The sequence below is a fragment of the Silurus meridionalis genome, chromosome 17, assembly GCF_014805685.1.
Source record: "Silurus meridionalis isolate SWU-2019-XX chromosome 17, ASM1480568v1, whole genome shotgun sequence".
Taxonomy (NCBI): domain Eukaryota; kingdom Metazoa; phylum Chordata; class Actinopteri; order Siluriformes; family Siluridae; genus Silurus; species Silurus meridionalis.
In genome coordinates this window covers 9437818-9454581 of record NC_060900.1, presented here as the reverse complement: position 1 = coordinate 9454581, position 16764 = coordinate 9437818, and the positions used below count along the sequence as shown (strand labels likewise).

The 16764-nt window shown below is 44.4% G+C and overlaps 1 non-coding gene across 1 annotated transcript; it reads right to left on the bottom strand.

Annotated features, from left to right (window-relative positions):
- Positions 1-15514: 15514 nt before the first annotated feature.
- On the bottom strand, positions 15515-15586 carry trnaa-ugc. The gene has a single exon. It is a non-coding gene; the product is annotated as a tRNA-Ala (tRNA).
- Positions 15587-16764: the final 1178 nt, after the last annotated feature.

Below are 16764 nucleotides of genomic sequence, written 5' to 3'. Positions count from 1 at the left end.
CCTTAGATAGAACCAGCTTTGTCTCCCTAGGCTTTCTAGAGTTTCCCGTATAAGGGCGAGAATTTGGAGGTTAGCGCAGAAGCTTGGTACTTTAAAACACTTTGAATCTTGGATTTTACTCTCTAACCTGCTTTGATTCTCACCGTATGGCCATCACGGTGAAAATAGCGGTGAAAGATGAAGGCATGCTTTCTTGTTCGCATATGCCCTAGCTCGTCCGTTCACAGCTTTTTGATCTCAGTGAGAAAGCCAGGGCTGCCACAAGCCGACATGGTATGCTGTCGTGTTCAACGGTGACCGACCCCAAAAGTACGGCCTGGACTTCCTGTTATAGTATTAGTGCTTCCAGGCATCTGGTTACTCTCTTTCCACATCCCTCTGCGACTGCTGTTCTAGAAATTAATAAACCACACCTGCTTTGGATATCATGCAAAAAGTAATGTTGTGATGGGTTAATCAGCTTGACCGAAATCTCTTGGCAACTCTACCAGGCAGCTGTTCGATTCTATGATTTTAAGAATTTAATCGTTAGTACAATACGCCACGATCAAAGCGTCCCTAACAGTTCTGGTATCATGGCAATTGACGAGAGTTTTTTTTTAACTTGAGTAGAATTGGTGGTATACTTTACCGTCCGTATTCAGGCATGCGGAAGTTGAGCAGGCCGACATGATGATAACGACAGGAAACCTGCGTTCCCATCCTCAGATGCCTGGCATATATGGTTCGCACACTTCCAGGGCAGGAGTAATGGCTGAACAGATCCGTTGACAAGGAGAACCAGGGCAGATTCTGGGTGATCAGGCTGCCGAATTTTCTTAAGATGCTTCCAAGAGCTGGTCTATATGATCTGAGTTTTTTTTTCTAGTGTAAAAACCATCTCATCTTGGGTCCCAAACTGCTTTTAACGGCAGTACAAAAACTGTTTTCGGATCAATGCCGGAGGCCAGGTTACTAATTCTATCCGAACCTGGGACATATGTTTCAAAAAACAGTTGTGGAAAACAGATTGAGTTCTCGACACAGACTGCGAAAAGGTAAGATGGAAAAAACGACCTTCCTTTATTCTGGTTTCCGATCCTCAAGAGTGAAGATGTCGTAATGCTGAACTAGACTGCAAATCTCTGGGTGCCCGTAGATTTTAAGCTAAGTTTAAGCCTCCTAAGAAGTGGCGGAACTACTCCTGAAAGTGCAGTGCTGCCGTGATAGGATTTACTGAGACTTCCCCTATTTGGTACTTAAGATCTAGAAGCCGACAGCCGATAAACATTCAGGCAGTCCGTTGAAGCCCGACGTTGGCCATAAACATCTGACAGTGGCACAGTCGATCATGTCCTGGTTGACAAAAGCAGGCCTTTTCTGGACCCACACTTTCATTTTGGATCCAGCGTAAAACAGTAAGCAACATACGGTGTTAGGCATGCAAGACACCAACTCAATCGGGGGAGTTAATAGCCATTCAATGAAACGAAAAGACGCAGGATAGGTGTTGTAATCATGCCGTTTCAGGGCACCTCTCACGGTGTTTTATTGTGCTTCAGACAATGGGCAACTTTACCTGGTCATTTATGCTGTCTTTGGGTTAAACTTCCTTGACCCCCTATGGCATTCTGGTTTCATGAACTGGTCAGATTGCCGTTCCTAAACGACCATCGATTATAGATCGCTGATGTTGATAATGTTCCTTTATCCGATCGTGTCACTTACTGAATTTTGTTTTCAGAAGAATCTTAGTTCAGATGGTACTGAAATTGCTACCAGGAGGGGAATAGGGGAGCGGTGCAGTTCATCGTTGAGGACTATACACCGGCCGCCCATTTCCTTAGAGCAGCCCTCTTCTCTAGGATTTTTGACAGATCTTGGGACCGCTAACATGCGGGTACGCCTTCTATTTTACCTGCGTGATTTCTCGGTTGATGTGATGATTTTCACCATGCTGGTAAGTTTACCCTACTAGGCTAGGACTCGTGCGGCTCAGCCTGAGGGGACCATCCTGTTATTCTGTAGGGGAAGCTGCGTCCCAACCATAGGGACACAAGAAAAATAGCCAGTAGCCATATCAAATTGGAGCACATCGCTTGAAACAATCTAGAACTAAAGGAATCGGTGCACAAGGCCCCTGCACTGTCTCTTTCAATTCAAGAAATTCGCTGTTTGGTATGGAACATGAGGATAAATCGTCGATTTCTGGTATCCCGGGCAGTATGAACCCGGAGAATTAGCTGCAGCACTGACCTGATGCTTTGCAAATTCAATTTCCTTACTTCGCGAACTGCTGGCGCACATACAGGGACCTTCTCCAGACAGGATGAGAATCTCCTCTTCTTCTCTGATTTTACCGTTCCTAGGACACCTCCTTGTTGAAGTTGCCCCTTCTACGCCGTGCTCGAAACTGTGTGCGCAGGAGTCCTGGATTTTCAGAGGGATCTTCTGCATAAACAACTTTAGCCTGAAATTGGCCTTCCCTAAGGAATTTTAACAGTTGGTTTTTTGGCCTATGAAAACTGTTCCCCATCTCTGTCCGAATATGGGCTCCCGTGTTACCCAACGAGGCGCATTGTCGATGGCAATCTCTAAAAATGTTTATCTTAGCTCGAGAAAATCGGATTTGTGAAATGCCGGGATGATGGTTTCCCCCAGCTGCAGTCCCAAAGTCTCAATTGGATTCTAGGAAGTCACTCTGAACCGGCTCCATCCTTGGAATCTATTTCTGGTGTCATTAGTAACTGGGGTCCTCAAACCAGAAAAGTATCCAGTTTTACAGTGCAGTAAAACACAACTCTCAGAGCTAAATTTTCTTCGCCCTTTTCCTGATCTTTTCTATAGGGAAACAATCTCAGTATGCCCTCATAAGTAAAACTTTCGACGTTTCCATGAAACAAGGATTGAGCCTGTTCTTGAAACATAGGCAATATGGTGTCTCTGAGCAGTTGCTTTAATTTGTATTTCCCTGCGCGAACCTTTTCCTAGCTGATGAATGAAGAAAATTTTACTTCTGAGCTCTCTAGCCAAGAGAAGCCGGCTTCGGATGAAATGTGGTCATACAACGATGTTGCGTATGACTTTACGTACATTGCCCTGAGATCGAACGGCGTTTCGGAGACAGTCGAGGTATTGAAAGTGGTAAAAAAAAAAGGCGCGGCTCGCCTGTAATTAGCGTCTTTGAGGTAGCGAGACCGATTTTTTTAATAGAGGATGACCAATGGGATCGCGTGAACTTACTGTGACGGTTGGGGTGGTTTATTCCGCGCACCCCCGATGGTACAAATATACGCCTCAGTTCTGAGAGGACAGTACGCATCGAGATGTTCCATACCCGAACAAACAGAGCCCATGGTCGATATACACTGAGTTTGTTTTGCCCATTCTGATTGTTTCCACGTCAGGATTTCCTTCCCTTGACAAACCGTAAGCCCGCGTTACTGATTGTTCCCACCACGCTATTTTCGGTCTGCCCCTAATAAGAGGAAGCCACCTATGCCGAGCCACCCTGTATCGATGACGGACATCCTGAGATTACTGTTTATACCCAGGCGATCTTGGCTGCATAGAATAATGGCGAGGAGATTTTGCCTTTTGCATTGTTGGAACCTTCTTCTTGTCAATCGGCTAAATCTCCGAAGACTAGGCGGAACGGGTGCATGTTTTGCTAAACTCCTGCCTCCGACGACCTCATGAAGAAATTTCTTTCCGCTGCCGTTAGGGAATCAACGACAGGGTCTATCAGGTGTTCTTTTGCGATTTTTTTTAACCAGCCGGGCGCAACCATCCTAAGACTCCGAATAAGAGGAGTGACGCCGGACCTCCAATTTGTCAGAGCAGGGAAACCCATGTAGGACATGGTTTCATGAATCCTAAAAGGAAACTAAGAGACAAGGCCTGCCACATAGACTTGTTATTCCAGCCACACTCCTGAAGCGTGGTGGGCGATATGAATCTCCGTCCAATATCCTGGGAGAGAGCATCTGACTGTTACTGCACAAGTGCGACGACCTACTTGGGATTACTGGGAACTTTTCGAGAAGGAATTCTCACTGCATCCTGGTTTGTTATTAGGGTGAGTGAGATATGATCTCGAATAGCTCAGGTTATTCTATTGGCCTCTTTATTTCGACAAAGGTTCTTCTCGATGGGCAAATCATGAGATCCCGCCTTTGAGGAACCCGAAGTTGCGGGTTTTGGGTAACCCTTTTAACCAATCCGAGCCCGGTAAGCGCATTGCCAGGTAATGAGGTTCTCTTTAATGTAACCCCTAGAGAAGCGTCTTCACCGTTCAGTGGAGGCTGTCCGACCCACTACTTTTGGAATGCATCTTATCCCGCAGAAACAGAACTTGGCTGACAACACCGTGAATTTGTCTGATGTGTACACCGTATTTTGCTGCCCCTTTTTCCTACTCTTGAACATTAGGGGCACTGGTTTCCACACGAGTGCAGTTGGTACGGTGAAAGAGCTAAATAACTGAATACGGATTTTCTAGGAAGCTCGGCCTATGTGACGTTCTTCGCTTATAGTCAAAAATCTCAAATGTTACGTTGCAACCACACAGTCTTGGTGATCTTGGGACACCCGGGCTTTTTCCTGGGACCAAACTTCCGAAATACTCGAACACAGGGATTTCTTAACTGGGACAATTTAGGCGATTGGTTCATCCTTTAACTTTCTTTATGGGACTATTCAGACATGGGTCCTCCTGCTTTGTTACTAAATGACTCCTCTATTAGACTCAGCGTATTTAAATGTTTCTTTGAACGTATTGTCAACCGCGAGGTCTAACAGCACGCTTGCCTACTCCTGAAATGAGATCGAAACAGTTTTACATCTTTTTGGACACGGCTCAATGCTGATGTCGATAGATAAGCTCCGACGCTGGGCGAGTCTGACATCACCAGCTTTTTAACTGCTGGTCTGATTCCTATGAAAAGCTTTAGCACTGGATATTTTGGGGAAGAGGTTTGCCAAGGGCTTAGGGAGCAGAACCCTACATATTATGGGATGCATGTGTGACCGACCATGAGCTACATCCCAAGTCCGAACAGGACCCGTTCGCCGCCAACAAGAAGTTTTGGAGTGCAGCAATTGCAGCCGAGAAGAGCTACGGCCTAGAAGGTCAAGGAACCATGCCGATTTTGTCTTCCACAATGGTAAGTACCTGCGCCCCCGTTACCCCAATACATTTGTGATAGCAATGCAAACGTGGCAATTAACGGATCCAAGGCAGAAACCTCTTGCGTGTCATTCAATGTTCTAGGGGAGGCATTCAGTTTTCTAGTCAATCTTTTGAATCTTTGACAGGCGATAGCCCGAACCTCCATATGTAAAAGCACAAGGACCGTGCTTTTGTTCAATAGTTTCGCGGCATGATGCTAGTTACTTCACATGTTGATGGTATGTGAAACAACCAGAAGACGATGGATTCCCACCTGAGTGATTTAGAAACTCTAGGCTTTGGTTCCTCATGTCTCCTGCAAGTAAGATGACTCTCACCTAGGGTAAGCGAGTTTCGGAACTACCAAGGCAAGCTGTAAAGAAGGTGTCACCAGACTGCTACATACATGTCGTACAACATGTTCCAGTCTACTACAGACGGCGGATGCTCCTTACGTTAGTGACAACGTCATGGAGCTTGATTTCGTGCGCACGCCTTCAAAGCAAATCAAGGATCTTTTTGGAATCACAGCCAGTTCCTCTATGTTTGCAAAGATCAAATATTAGTTGTAGGCCCAAAGCAATAGACGCTGTACCATTCCTACAATCTGAAAATCCTCGACACAGTCGTTTCACTCTGACACACTATGGCGACCTCTTGTCTGAAACAGGGGATCTCCTTGGTCAGCTTAACTTCAGGGTGAATTAGAAAACCACCTGTCCCTCGATTGTCCCCGTGCCCATTAAAAAAAAGTGGGAGGACTGAAGACCCTACCGTTCGAACTCGATGCGCTCTTAAATGGTTTCTAAGCTGTGTTATGGCTTGTGAATACATTTTAATGGCATAAGGATTTTAGCCGGAAGGCCGCTCTACAGATTTTCTGTCAGCCAAGTGACCAATGGAAGAAACCTGACTTGATCACTGCCTCGTCAGGTGGGATTTTGTCCCGCCCTTAGCTGCCACTTGCCCAGGCACACTGAGGAGATAATCGAAATATTGCGTTTCTAGGTCAACATACCAGGAAGGTGTTGAGATGCTGGGATAAAGGACGCCGATGACTCTTACTCCACACTCACTAGGACATCTCACGGAAGCTTGAACCAGATTTGACTGTTTGAATAGGTTTGCCCCACCTTTTTCTACTTTGAATGCCGATAGGAATTCTCACATGGTCGATCTTTGTCGTGTTCAAATTGGAGCTAAGATGATGCTTATAACGTACATGTTTGTATCTCTTGTCAATCTCATGTTTTTCCTGCGTAACTTAAGTCCCAGCTTTGAACTTGGACCGATATGTTCCAAAACCCTGGCTCTAACGCCTGTATACACAGGGCTGATTGTTAAATTTGTGAAATGAGCGGTTAAATTCTCCGCGGTATTTTCAGTGCGTAACAACTCAGTCTATGTCCCCTTCAAAGCTGTAAGGGACCGACACCTGTCAAAGACTGACGGTCAATGCCCAGAACCGCTGAGGTCATCTGGCACTAGAGAAGCCTGAAACCGGAATTCGGAATAGTTCCTACACCATGAAGTTATGAAGGAATTTATCCTGGCTCAAACATTTTATAGCTAGCTAAGCTTCCTTCACAGGCTGAGAGAAGAGGTGACCATCTGTGAGCAACACAAGTCTATGGTTCATATTCGGATGGCGTGTTTTAATACGAAATCAGTAGCGGTACCACAGATTTCGCCGCTCCATTATTCACTTCGCTTCATGACTGTCCACATGAGATGTTGTAGGAGAACCGCCTTTACAAGTACGGTTTAAGAGACTAGGACAGAAGCTGTGAATGCCTCCGCGTCGAAAAATCTTGTGTATTTGTGGATTTAGAGGGCGGAATGAGGGCTCTGTACACAAGTTAAACGGGAGGCCGTGGTGCTCTTCTGTACTTTTTACATTGGAGTTGTGGTATTGCGTTTCTATGGCAGTTGAAGTCAGGAGTGTCTGTTTTAGAGAAGATGTTTCAGGGTGGACTCCGCCCAATAGGACTCCATAGCGTTCCTAGTCATGCGAAACTCGGACAGTCTGACTGTGTGATTTCCAAAATGGCACATAGAAACTACGATGTGCAGGCGATGGACACAGACTGGTGTTGCCAACTGGGTGAAGGTTTCCCGTCACTGCATCAACCAGGCTGTCCTACATGAGCTTTCCTGTTTGGTCTCCACCGTTGTCCAGTCTTTTACACATATGCTATGGACAATGGTTCTGTTACTTCTCAGCCAGACTACGCTCTAGTCAGACAGGTCTTGAAACGGTTTAACCCCTCAGTCATTTTAAAATTGGGACCATGATGTTGTTGAGGAATGGATGATATTGTGATTTGAGCTGACGTATTGAGCAACACAAGTCTTTTTAAGCAGGTCCTCTGTTAGAGAAGACGCTGACCCAGTGTCCGCTTTACAAAACGCCTGAGAGGGAGGTTTCCTGCTGAAAGATTTCAACATGTCAGCCATCCAAACAGCTCCCAGGGCTCAATGCTAGGTCATTTTTCTCACCAGGGCTAGTAAGACAGCCACGACATGTGGTTCTGCACCTACCGAATTATGCTCCTGGGGAGAGGCCGTAGCTTGCCTTTGTCTTAAACGTCTCTTGTTGAAAACATTTCCTGAATGCACAGTTGCAGGAGAAGATAATGATTCAGGTACCTCAACAGTAAAGTAATGGAGAGTGTGTTAGAGAAGTAAAGAAAAGTGCAGGCATGGAGTGGTGGAGAAAAGTGGCAGGAGTGATGATAGAAGGTATCTGCAAGAATGAAAAGTTTATAGGGCTGTGGTGAGACTCATGTTGTATGGATTAGAGACAGTGGCATTGAGTAAAAAGACAGGAGTGGACTGAGGTAGCAGAGCAAAGATGAGGAGGTTTTCTGAGTGACGAGATGGACAAGATTAGAAATGAGTTTATTAGAGGGACAGCATGTAGGATGTTTTGGTGACAAGGTGAGGGAGGCAGATTGAGATGGTTTGGACATGTGCAAAGGAGGGACATGAATTATATTGGTAGAAGAATACTGAGGATGGAGCCACCAGTAAGGAAAAGAGGAAGGCCAAGGAGGAGGTTCATGGATGGTGAGGGAAGACATGCAGGTAGTTGGTGTGAAAGAGGCAGAAGAGGACAGGTATGGACGGATGATCCGCTGTGGCGATTAGCCGAAGAAGAAGAAGAAAAGCAAAGGTGCACCAGTGTAAATTGGGAAAACTCAAAATTCCAATATGCAACATACCAGAATTTCTTTATTTTAGTACATTTTTACTTCATGCTACTGAATCTAATTTTGTTCTTCTTGGCCATCACAAATAAAGAGGGAACCAGTTCATGTAAACAACCAAATAGTTCACCAAACATAGAAGGTGTATGGTAAGAAGGTGCATCTACTGAGACTTGGTAAATACACAATGGCACATTGCTTATGCTGTCTTTTACTTTGATTTTACGATTCTAGCGTACTACAGTGGGTCTCAAATGAACCTTCAATGGGAATGAGATGAACAAAGTCCGAGTGGTACCAAACGAAGCTTCCACAGTAGAAGTAAGCTGTTAATTTAGAAATCTTAAATGGGTATTGGACGAAGGCAATAGAGGTGTTAATGATCTGCATACACATTAGGAGTGCTGGTGCTGAGCCATGCTAAACTGTTGTTCACAAGTTTTCCATCAAAGCAGCATGTTGAAGGTCTCACTTGGTTGTTTTATCTCAACTTGATAGGATCTGTAACTCTCAAAGGCGATGCCGAAAACCTGCGACCTCTATTTTTGGCCGTCACAGATACTGAGCCCTCCAGATGGGCACCAGCTGTAACAATGGAACAGTGGGTTCCTTTACAGGCTTATGAAGTCCCTTAAATCAGAAAGGAACCCCAGAACGATAAACATGTTTGACGATCTGTCTAGTGCCCTAAATGCAACTCATTAATAGATTCGAGAACTGAGGTTCAACATTGCAAAAAGAAATTGAAAACCCCCAGGTTGGATCTGCTGGCTTTAAAGAAAAGGTGAAAAGCAACCTGGAAAGAGGCGTTTATGAGCATACTGTGGTCAACGTTTTCACCTGGTTCCGATGTAAGGAGGACTTAATCGCACGGGAAAGGCATTAGGTTCCGAATACATCTAAAAAACAGGTGGACTGGAAAGAGCCGTTGGAAAGACTCACAATGCCCGAGATTTCTTTAGAGGAGTAGCCTGCATGTTGAGGCAGGCCCGTGAAAGATTATTACTTGGATCCATTGTCGGAGTTGGCTTGGGTCGGCATAGTTTTGTGAAACCAGGTCAAAAGCGTTTTTTTAACTTGATGCTCAGCTGAAATTTTGCACTCCCGCTGGAAATGACCCGTATTATCAATGTGACATCCCAAACACGGAAGGGATACCTTTTGCATCCATGCATTTGAACAGGTCAACGAAGCAGACTGTGGTTACCTAGGTTGATTACAAGGTGAGGCAAATCAACCGTCAAAAGTTCCCAGTCCGTCACACACACTGGGTAAAACATTTCACCGATGGAGGTCAGAAATTCCTCAACCTTTTATTACGGGGAAAAGAACTCTTGGATGCTCACTGCAGATGAACCCACAGCCTCTTGACAAAGCAAAAAGAGGAGGTACCTGATGCCTGCAAGCAAAGTAAGTAACATGCTAACCAGTGTGGTGAACGTAATTATGGCCAAAGGACGCTCATGCGAAAACTAGCAGTTGAAAGAGACGTTCCATCTAGACCTATCATTTTATCCTGAGATGCACGAGCAACAGGGTTTAAGCACGTAAAGCCACCCTTTTTTTTATGGAGGCAGCGGATATATCAGATGCCATTGGTTATTGGGAAACCGCTATAAGAAAGCTTTTTGACCAGGCGTGATGGGTCACATGGCCGAAGATGCGTATGTTGACGTCCTGTAATTTGCTCCCATGCACTATGGGGTTTTTGGCAAAACCCCTACCACTCTAAGGAAGTACTTTTGTTTGTTCTTGGTATGATACATGGGGCGCACGCTGTGGAAAGCGTTACTTGATCGCAAATTATCAATCCATATTTGCAATGTTTTTCACCAGCTCAGGGTGTGACTTGGTCTTCAGTTACTGAAGAAACCATACAACAAGAACCGTCCGGATGGTACTCGCGTCTGTGAAGACCTCCAATGACTAATTACAACGTTCCTTGGTATAGACATTGGATTTGAACTCATGTACATTATAAAGAACTGTGTGATTATACGCTGGTGAGAAGTATGCTTCAGGAAATGTAAAGTAATTAGCAATGATCATTCAGTGCAGGACTTTCTCCTTTAATACGTTCAATGGGCAAAAAAAGTGTGGCAGGTGGGGGCGTAGCTTGTCCTGTTACCCATTAACAATGGCTAGAAAACGCTCTTGCACGATCCAATCATAGAAGTTTTTTAGCAGGCGTGTATCACGTGGTTCCATAAGTAGAAGTCCCCTGTGACCCCGGTGGCCCGTTGGATAGACATTACAAACCATAATCGGCCGATCAAATACTATTGTGTGGCAATGACACCTGCGATAATCCTCCTGAGCTGCCTTATTTCAATCCCAGAAAAACCAAATTACATTCGTTTGTTTTCCAGGGCCCGTTGAAAGAAATGCACATCCGAAAGTCGAGCTTTTTAGGTCTTCCAGGACTTGATTTAGGATTTACCCAACAAACTGAATCCGGTGGGAGAGTGAACCAACGGGATTTCGGGTTAGTCCTAGAGTGACGCAGGTTGCCACTCATTCCAGGGGTCTATAGGTAGGAATACAACGGGATACATATTCGTTGGTTTAAAAGTCTGCTTCGACGCGTTTAAACTCAGCGTATGAAATTTTATTGAGATGATTATGCTGACATTAAGCTCGTGAGTTTTTCAAAAAGACAACAAATACGACTACTTTAAAATTGTTGCACCACTGCTTTACCCTGCTCAAGTCTAAATGTCTTTAGAAGTTTGGCGAATTAGATTTGCAATACAGCCCGAAGGCCAAATCTTACCCAAAAGTTGCTTGACATAACACAAAGATCGGTTTGTGGGTAAACATTCCAATCCATATTTGACCATGAATTGTAGAGAGTGGTCATCCTCTAACTTGAAGCAGTTTTCTTTCACACACGAAACTACATGCTAGGGATACTTTAAAACGCAGGTGACAGTGGCCTAAAACTGCGCATTCCTGCAAAAACAAAACTTATAGGTATGGGGACTTAGGTGGGCTTCATGGTCTGGTATCAAAACAGCCTTTTATGCGCTTTGAGCGTGTCATACTCAAACACAATGGCCATGGTGAACATAGTTTCCATGATATATGGTCTTTTACTTTGATAAAAACGGTCTGAGCTTAAGTCATTCATGATAGGTTGGATGCTCGGAACACGCATACCCAGACCGATAGATAAACTGCCCCCAGCCTCAACAATCATTGGAGAGGTAGATTGAATGGGTTCTCCAAAAATCTGCAAAAATGCAAGGCAAATTAGCCCTGTTTTTAAAAGTTTGTCTTAAGCCAGTGTATGAACGTGCGTGCTGGTCTTTACGAAACAAACTCAATGAGAAAGATATTGTGATCTGCAAAAAAAATGGGCTGTAGGACTTGCAAGACCATAAGCTGTCACGATATTGGAGTGATAGCATGGGCTCAGAATCATTGGGGATGGTCGAGTTACATTTGAGTAGAAGCAGGAGCTGTAGGATTTTAAAGCTGCGGACTAGCGAAGACTAGCACTGCAATTGTGCAGGATTCTTTCCCTTGGCCCCACGGTGCAGATTGCAGGCGCCAAATAACAAGTGTTTTAGGATTATTGGGCCGAGAGGTTCTTCTATGATAAGGTAGGTGCAGGTTTCGGATGGCAAAACCCTCCTAGTGCGCTCAACTCAACGTTGGGATGTAGACGATGGGTGCCGGTTCTCTCGTTTTTAGCAATGATCCCAAATGTGTCGGGTTGCCTACATACTACTGAGACCCAGCATGTGCCGACAAAATCGACTCAAGCTTGGTACATGCGAAAGTAATGGTTTGTCGACTTTGATTTAGTCTTAGAATGGAGCCCCTGTCTTTCCAGTCTAAGAAAGCTTTGGCGTGAGCGCTCACCTTCGTGCAGGACACTCCATTTCCATCGGTGATTTTGATAAAACATCACAGTGGATAGCTCTCAACCAAGATGTGGGTGAAGGCCAGGGAGGATGGACCCTCAGGTACAGCAGGATATGAGTTGCTACTGAGGGATAAGAATGGCATCCCCCGCTGACAGGGTGTTGTGTGACCCCCTAATAGGGCCCGCACTAAAGGGTAGGCCTTGCTGTGACAATCTGACCCCTAGGATTGGAAGCTCGGTACCCCATCCCTAGGGGGCTGTTAATTTACCTCCCAAATCTTAAGCCATTTGACAAGCCGTCCACGTATGAAAGATACGCAACCGGGACAAAGGTACCAGCTGCTGCACCAGGTTTCTGGGTTATTAAAATGTTATCTGACAAGTATGCTCTGTCAGGACGCAATTTCCAGGGTGCTGCACTCAAACCAACTGTTCCCGGTAAGCTCAGAATATGAGCTTGAAAACTGGGTTATGCCCTTTCCGCACTGAATTTCTTTACTGGCATTTTCCATCAATCAATAAGAGAGCTTTCCACTGTAAGCATGGTTAAATGGTCGTGAACCAGGCTCTAAAATCATTCGACTTGGCATAAACAACCACATCTGGAGTTGCGCAATCCCGCCGACCAGCCTGGTCTCAAACCTTATGAACCATAAGGCTGATTGTGGTGCTCAGATGTAAAATATGCTTGCTGTCACCTTAAGCAACAATAGACAGGATAGGTTACAACTGAAGCAGAAACATGGTCTAGCTTAGAAGCTTTACCCCTGTACTAAGCAGTTATGAGGTTTTCTTTAAAGAAACAACCTGGAGATGCTGGGATTGAACCCAGGACCTCATACATCTCGCTCAACGCAACGTCCATGCCTCACCACTGAGCTACATCCCCAGCTACGTCTCTAGCTCTGTATCTGGTTCGAAGTGCCCCTTAACAAGGCATTCAGCCCAGGACCCCTATGCGCTTGCAGATACTGTAGACAAATGAACCACTATTTAAACATCCCAAGCTTCCAAACCTGGCACCTACCGAATCGATCCTACCGTGCAGAACCTTCGATTAGCCGTGCCTGCACAGCTTTGCTTCAATTAGAAATCGAACTGGAGTCCAACAGGCGCCTAAATAGATGAAAGACTTCAAGTTGGAATTTAGAAATGGGTGTTAGCATGAGACTCGATACCCGCACGTACACAGATTTCTCTGAAAAGGTTGAGCAAAGTGAGAAAAGCAAGACCTCAAGAGAGACTTACATGTCCCGTCAATTCAGGTGAGCAAGCGATGAGTTAGAACCCGATGGTGAAATCAGGGGTATCCGGATCGGTGACTGTCGCGTTTGCCGATTCTTACCTCGGCACCCATGATGCCACCCTAGTAGAGCGTTACAATGGGATGCAATTCGGCTGAGAACCATTATGACTGAGCCGAGTTGTTTTGCCATATTGCTATTAAGAACCTGCTAAAAATGTTCTATTTTAACACTTGCTTTGTCTATGCTTAAACCGCCCAGCAATTCCTAGGTAAAAGGGTGCCCGTCATGCGATCTCATACCTGCATGTAAACACAACTTAAAAAGTAAACTGTTGCCAAACTCTAATCAATCCATATTTTTGGAGCTCACATGACTCACAACCATACAACAAGAATATGCGCATCTAAAACTTATAGACATTTTATGCATTATAAAGAAGTAGCTTGGAGATGCTGGGATTGAACCCAGGACCTCATACATGCAAGCATGCGCTCTACCACTGAGCTACATCCCCAGCTGTGGCTGTTGAAGTGTAAGGCATTCAGCCCAGGACCTCACGCTTGCAGATTACAAACCATATTTAAACATCCCAAAACACAAATCCCCTGCGATTTGAGCTTTGCCTGAAGAACACAAAGGCAAATCAAGAAGCTGCTTCAAGTTGAACAGAAATTTTATTGAACTGGACAAGATGAAAGTGAGCAAAGACAACAAACAGGCATGAATGAATTGAACCCACGATCTTCAGTTTACAATACCACGCCTTGCCACTTGGCCATCATGCCATTTAAGAGAGCTTGAGAGTGTCATTCAACATACCAACTCACCAAAACTAAAGTGTTGCAATATGCACTGACATTCAAAATCAATCCATATTTTTGGAGCTCACATGACTCACAACCATACAACAAGAATATGCGCGCATCTAAAACTTATAGACATTTTATGCATTATAAAGAAGTAGCTTGGAGATGCTGGGATTGAACCCAGGACCTCATGCAAAGCATGCGCTCTACCACTGAGCTACATCCCCAGGTAGCTCATAACTGAGGCGGGAATTCATCAAACCAAGCAACTCATTTAAAAAAAAAACAGTTTTTTAAAGCATGCAAAATTTATGAAAAACGATTTTTCTCCTTCCATCATGAACAAACAGGAAACCTGTACATGTTGAAAACCAAATAGTTCAAACTAAAGCATGCTTTGATGAGTGATATGCACTGACATTCAAAATCAATCCATATTTTTGGAGCTCACATGACTCACGACCAAACAACATGATTATGTTCACAGAAATGTATTGAACTGTTGAGGACAACGCCGTCATACTTGGACATCTACAACAGGGACCCGGCACATGGTATGCAAACAATCAGGTCATCAAAAGCAAAAAGGTGTGCACCAGTGTAAATTGGGAAAACTCAAAATTCCAATATGCAACATACCAGAATTTCTTTATTTTTAGTACATTTTACTTCATGCTACTGAATCTAATTTTGTTCTTCTTGGCCATCACAAATAAAGAGGAACCAGTTCATGTAAAACAACCAAATAGTTCACCAAACATAGAAGGTGTATGGTGTAAGAAGGTGCATCTACTGAGACTTGGTAAATACACAATGGCACATTGCTTATGCTGTCTTTTTTTACTTTGATTTTACGATTCTAGCGGTACTTCACAGTGGGTCTCAAATGAACCTTCAATGGGAATGAGATGAACAAAGTCCGAGTGGTACCAAACGTGCTTCCACAGTAGAAGCGTAAGCTGTTAATTTAGAAATCTTAAATGGGTATTGGACGAAGGCAATAGAGGTGTTAATGATCTGCATACAAATTAGGAGTGCTGGGTGCTGCAGCCATGCTAATACTGTTGTTCACAAAGGTTTTCCATCAAAGGAGCATGTTGGTAGGTCTCACTTGGTTGTTTTATCTCAACTTGATATGTATCTCAGGTAATATGGGCTGTAGTGAGATAGGTTACAACTGGAAGCAGAAACATTTAGGAGGTTGCTTAAATTATGTCTTTAAAGAAACAAGCTGGAGATGCTGGGGCTTGAACCCAGAACCTCATACATGCAAAGCATGCGCTCTACCACTGAGCTACATCCCCAGCTGTGGCTGTTGAAGTGTAAGGCATTCAGCCCAGGACCTCACGCTTGCAGATTACAAACCATATTTAAACATCCCAAAACACAAATCCTGCGATTTGAGCTTTGCCTGAAGAACACAAAGGCAAATCAAGAAGCTGCTTCAAGTTGAACAGAAATTTTATTAAACTGGACAAGATGAAAGTGAGCAAAGATACAACAAGTAAGCATGAATGGGGCTTGAACCCACGATCTTGGTTTACAATACCGACGCCTTGCCACTTGGCCATCATGCCATTTAAGAGAGCTTGAGTGTCATTCAACATATCAACTCACTTTAAAATAGAGCATGCTTTTGTTGCGCAATATGCACTGACATTCAAGGGTTAAGAAACTAGCTGTATAATCAATCCATATTTTGGAGGTCACATGACCGACGACCATACAACAAGAATATGCGCACCTAAAACTTATAGACATTTTGCCTATTGTCATTGTAAAGAAGTTTATGGCTACTTGGGCAGCGATGCTTTAGCCGCCGATTGAATGCTTCAAATTCCATCATGTTTTGTGGACATTGTCTTGTGCAAAATGTCAATTTCATGTAAAATGGCGCCCAAATGAAGCGCACCACTGAGCTACATCCGACGCGAATACGGCGTATGAATATGATGCTTGCCTTGATCCCCAATTCCCTAAAGATTTCTCTCTGGTGCTATAGGGTAGGACCTCCGTATTAGCCGTGATTGATTTCCAATGATTCATCTGAACTGAGCTGTACCTGACGGCTCGGCATTTAAAGTGCTCATCCGATTGCGGTGATTGCTTAACTATCATTTTATCATCCTGCGACCCTAAGCGTTGTCATAACTTGGACCACCTATCCACGCCCTTATTAACCGGGCTCTTAGCACCATCACTCACCCAGGGTATCATAAATTACATTGAAACTTTGGATGGATCCATCAATGGTCTCCAAACTGGGGCCTCGATGGCAAGTTCGTAACACTCCACTATGTCTCAGAATCCTAACGATCCCGGGTGGCAAATTGTTATAGTAGCACTGGATTTATTACCAGCTTTCGTTTACATGTTCGCATCCATGGCTATGGCTGTAACTGCAAGGACAGGTTGACCGGGGTTACATTGGCTCAAGATTTTGACCTGTACCGGTGGCAGCTCCATAGTATGCTTTTGATGA